The following is a 5,677-nucleotide window of genomic DNA, read 5'->3' as shown; positions in this document are numbered from 1 at the left end:
CAACTAAACACCCAATGTAGAAGTGATGGCTTTTCTCGAAGGCAATTCTTTCGTGAAGATCAAGGATGCTATTTTTGTCTTGTTTGTCCTTTAAGATAAATTAAATATTATTCTTCCACCCAAAATCTGTTACTTGCTGTTGCCCTCAATTTTTAACAGTTATGAGTGCATTCGAAATGCTTGGCTCTAAGTCACTGAAGAAGTTAATTTTCCTTGTTGAGGAATGATGATCACAAGAGAACCAAGCTTAAGCTTCACATACGATTTTGATTACCTTTCTACAAGCAGTTAGAATGTTATTTTCTAAGCTGCAAAGCAATTAATGACTAGAACTGCAGGAAGTATTTAATTGAGTATTGATTTAAGGCCAAAGGAATTGCATTGTAATTAATGGACCTTAACTGGACTTTAATTTTTCTACACTAGGCTTGACTTTCAAGTATTGTGATTGTAATCCTCAAAGTACACATAGAGGGAGCTATGTGCTTTTCTATTAGCCTTTGAAAGTTTTGAGTGAATTTGTGTTGGGGGGGAGTGTGGGTTTGGGATGAAATTGCCTAAGCATGTAGGGGCTAGATGCGAACCATGGGGGTTTTGTTTCCCAGGTGTTCACTGGCTTGTTCTGACTGACCTGGGACTTGCCAAGTAATCTAGGATGGCTGACTAGGGATCTGTCTGTCTCTACCTCCACAGTTCTGAGATCACAAGTGGGCATCCTCATGGTAGGCTTTTGTGTGGGGTGGGGAGTATTAAGGCTTAAACTCAAGTCCCCATGCTTTGTTGGCAAATATCACCAACTCAATAACTATTCTCCCAGCCTTTGACTGTATCTTAACATAACCAACAGACTTGTGAGTCTTTGGGAGGAAATTCTGAAGTCTGCTGCATTGTGACCATCCCATAAATGTGTTCATTAACATGTTTACAAGTGGCTAATAAACTGGTCCATACAATTTTTTATACAGGCTAGTGATGGCAGTGAAAGGGTTACTGAAGAGCACTATGTTTCTTTCTTCCCTGGAGTCCAGTGGATGAAGCAGAGTTCTCATTTGTGTGGGATGAGATAGCATCTTGGATTGAAAGACAGAGGCCAGGGAAAAGTCCTATCATCTGTAGTGACATCCAGTGACTGATTAGTCTCCATAGGATGGCAGCAATATATGAGTTTATAATTTTTTAAATATCCATCTGGCCACTGTCTGATTTGGTATGCTACCTAAACTCAAAGCCCTGCTATATTTAGGGTGATGATGGAAATTACTATCAGTTTCTGGTATTCAATTAAGTATGTCTCATATATAGAGCATCTTGGGGGTCTTTAGGGATACAAGGATGAGCAATGCATACTTGGAAGTGGCAGTCTCCGTGTGAGTGGCAGCCACTGTTGAACAGAGACACGCCAGATGCAGCTCAGCCACGAGGCAGCACGTAATGTGTGTTACAGTAAGACTGACTTACTAACTAAAGATGCTTACAAAACTTCAGAAAATTACCAACCATCTCATTTTCACCGTCCTACTTTCCAGTCTTTAACCTTTCCCCCAGCTGCAGTTTCCAGCTAAATCCCATTAATTTGAAATCGTATCCATGTTACCCAGCAGTTGCTGTGGCAGACTCCATGGAGTAAAAGTTTTGAGCTCTTTTAGCTCATCTTGCTATCTTAACAGAGTAGCCCAGTTGTTTGTTTCTGCTGCGGTGCAGTTTGGGAATTTCTTCTAATCCCAGCAGCAATTTTGGGTTTGGCAGGCGGTACTTCCCTCTCTAAGTGCGCAGTAGCCACTCTCTGTCAGCTCCCCCGAGATCCGGCACATCAGGGAAAAAGCAATGCAGCCCTTGCAGCTAGGGCTACACTGGCTGAATTTTAACACAATTCGATGCATTCAAGACTCCAGTACTTCCTTAATGATCACAGAGCCTGGAGCATAACTAGTTGGATCTCTTAGGAAGTAGATGCTCAGGCTTAACCATTCCATGTTTAGATATGAATTACCCTGTGGCCTCTAATACACGGTGTGTCTTCAAATCAGGTGGTGTAAGGAAAAATGAGGGAGCAGGATGTAGATTTATTTATATTTCAGGTCCCCAAGGTCACCTGCTTCATAAAACAGTACAAACATTTACCATGCTTCTGTTTATAGCCATTGTGGTCATTGACCAGTAAATTGCTGTGGGGGAACTTGTATGGGTGGATGAAGAGGCATCACTTATCTCTTTGTGAACATTTGATTTGTTTTATACTGACCACATCTAAATGGCATTTAAGATGGGCAGAATTAGTTCACTTGGAGATTTCTTTTCTTTGCATGCTAATTTTTCCTAGACATTATTAAAAATCTGTGTAAATTCCAAGCTTTTTTGAAGATGGTTGTTTATGTGACTCAACTTGATTGTCCTCAAATGTTACTGAAAAAAACAAAACCTATTTAAAACACGGTTTTAATATATGCCTTAGCACTTGGGAGGAGGAGGTAAAAGGATCAGAAGTTTAAGATCAACCTCTGTTCCATAGTAAATTTGAGACCCGTCTGGGAAATGTATCATCATGTCCCAACAAACAAACAAACAAACAAACACCATTTTATTAAATACTAAATTATCAGCATGCCATTTTGATAAAACTGAGATTTTCATTTTGTATTGAAAGATTTTCACCATGAACACCAAGAACTACTGAAAGTGGAAATAATAATCGAATTAAAATGTCCAGTATCTAATTAGTATAAAATCACTAATTAACCTCTGTATTTTAGTAGCGGTGTAACAGCAGCAGTAACAGTGGAGCCCTTCCTTTTGAGTAACACTTTTGAGCACTTACTGTGGAGGCCAGAGATATAAACTCTGAAGCCTCTCCTCTCTTCTGGATCAATAGCTATAGCATTAATGCACACACTGTGTCAGAACCTCCTTCAAAGCTCAGCTTACCTGGTGTCTCCACAAAGGCAGGTGAGTAAGTATCCTATGCCCACAATCCCCCAATTTATAAATCTGTGAAAAGTGGATAATAACTTCTCCTGTAAGCTTAAATGAGATAAGAAAATGAGGTGATGTAATTAATTGAACATACATATACAAAACTCTTTGAACAGTTTTGATAACTTAGATTTTTTATGAATGTGAATAATTCTTGTTATTACTTTTTTTATTATTACTTTGTTCAATCTTGGATGCAATAGAAACCCTAACTAAGACAGAAAACAACTTGAAAAGGTAAGGATGTTATCTGCAGGATGGTTTTGTTCAGTTGAACCCTGGGGTTTACTAAAATAGTGTAGCATGGGGAAATTATACAGATTACTCCTCAAGCATGTATTTAGTTTCTTTAATCAAGACTTGAATCCTTAACTATTCATGAGACATTTTTAAGAGGCAGAGTGTAAGCTAGTTGCTGACCAAATGGGAGGAAATATTGTTTGTTGTTTTTAATAATAAACATCCAATGGATTTGCAGGGGTGGATTAAGTGGACAATACATTATTCTTAGGAGAGATTTTAGGGGAAAATTGCCACCATTCAGTAGAATTGATTTGAGTTTCATAATGGGGAACAGAGTACATAAAAGAGAGAAATTCCTAGTAAGGTAACAATGACAATAACAGCAAAAGGCAAGCTCCAAAACTTGCTATATTTCTAGTTCTTAAAAGCAATATGAGAGTATGAAATACAGGGATGACTTGGGAGCAGATGTAAAGCACAGTATGTACCATACCCAAGACATAAATCATCACAATGTCCTACAATGTAAATGTTCAGGATACTTTGCTTGAATTACCACCACCATAATAACATGTGATGGAAGAAAGGGATCCATATATATGCTAATTAAAAAACAGCAACACACAGTAGCTATTGCAAAAACTATAAAACATTCAGTGCCTGTCTATTCTTAAACCAAAGAGTTCCTGCTTTGCCTTTACAGGTGCAATTTGGCTGCAAAAGAGATGTGTGTGGAACAGATTGCTGAATGCTCCCTTACAGGTCTTTGCTGTTTAACTAGGTGCTCCAAAGTGATGAAAGGGAAGTGCCACTTGGATGGGAAAGACTCTTTAAAATCTTGTTGACGAGTTGGAAGAAGGGTATTGACAACGACCCCCAAACCAGCATCTTTGCTTCTCAAAACATTTTCATGAGTATAAAGGCCATAAGGACTATTTTGTATTTATTGATCAAGGTGATGTAGTTAAATAGTTGGAATCATCGGCTCTACATTTGGTGGTACCTTTTTTTTTTTTCTTTTCCTGCTCATCTGCAGGTGAAATCCATAAAGGAAAGTAGTCCTGAGATTTATGATCCATTCTTTAAGTGGCTCCACAAGTATCCCTGCAAACTGTCATTGCTTTTATGTGTCTAAGTATGAAGCCATATAACTATGTAGGACAAAATATCATGTCCACCATCAAGGGTTAAGTTTGATAAAGTGTTCTGACAAAAACATGTCCGATATATTCTCATTTGTTACATTGTTCTCTTGGAATGTCAAATTTGGTTCATGTTTCCTTCAGTAATGTTCACTCCTTACAGACATTAAATCAGAGTTGTGTTGTACTCTTTTGATTCCCATAGACAGAATACTTTTAAAGGAGTGTGACTAATCTATTTTTGGTTCTGTAACTTTGCAGATAATACCATTTACATCCTAATGTCTTAAGTATCTGTGTGATGCCATGGCCCTTCTTGCCACTAGATTAGGAAAAATGGGAAAAGGGTCAAGACACTACGCTCAGAAATGCTATTTGGCAAGGCCTTTGTTTCTTTATCTACTGGCAAATCTCTTATGTCCCAGATCCCAATGCTAAGGATTCTATGGACTAAGTGCTTTAATTCATTTTTTTTCCTGTCTGTAGGAATCTTTCCCAAGTAAAATCACTACTATGAGCAGAAGATTACCCGATTAGTGGAAGATCTTGTATCACGCTAATGGTCTGCTTGGAGGTCACAAATTCCCAAGCACTCTCCATAAGATGAAAGCATCTCATGTCCTGATTGTGTTATAGAACTTCTGGAGGTTGGGAAAAACACACAATGTCATCTCTTTACCTGAAATAACCCATAACTCAGATGAATAAGAGATATGTTTGGAGTCTAGACATACTGATATTCTGAGGAGAAAAAGGTGGTATTCTAAGGAAGAACTAGCAGATGCAAATGAGAAAATACCCATTGTATTTAATCAGACCATTTTAGTTGATATTCACAACGATAATAGACATGATAGACATGGCTCTGTTCTCAGATTGGATGGAGCTAAAGTGGAGACTATTTGAGTTAGAGCCAGAGTATCTTCTTTGGCTCTCACCCTTTCAGAATTTTTATCCTGCTTAGTCCTTTTAAACTTATCCAATTTGCCTCATTGTTATGCCTTCTCAGTATGCCCAGCAATCTTACTGTGGTCTGAATATCGCTCCATTCAGAGTAGAGTTTTAATGATACTGTGGTAGCTTTGTAATACACTAATTTGACAGGGATAAACTGTGATCTTAATACTTTCAAGTATGTTTCTGGTTGGGTGAGTTCAAGAGAGATTTTTTGCTGGGGATTTAGACATTGGGAGTGAAGCAGGAGCCATGTGGTAGTTTCAAATGTTGCTGGGGTCTTGCCTCACACTGTGCCAGGTGCCTGCTTCTCTAGTATGATCTTGGTAGTACCAATTTAGTAACAGAAATGGCTCTAGAACAGAATC

This window comes from Peromyscus maniculatus, chromosome 6 (genome assembly GCF_049852395.1).
Source record: "Peromyscus maniculatus bairdii isolate BWxNUB_F1_BW_parent chromosome 6, HU_Pman_BW_mat_3.1, whole genome shotgun sequence".
In the NCBI taxonomy this organism is placed as follows: Eukaryota; Metazoa; Chordata; class Mammalia; order Rodentia; family Cricetidae; genus Peromyscus; species Peromyscus maniculatus.
The sequence above is the reverse complement of the archived record's forward strand: the minus strand, read 5'-3'. Positions refer to the sequence as shown.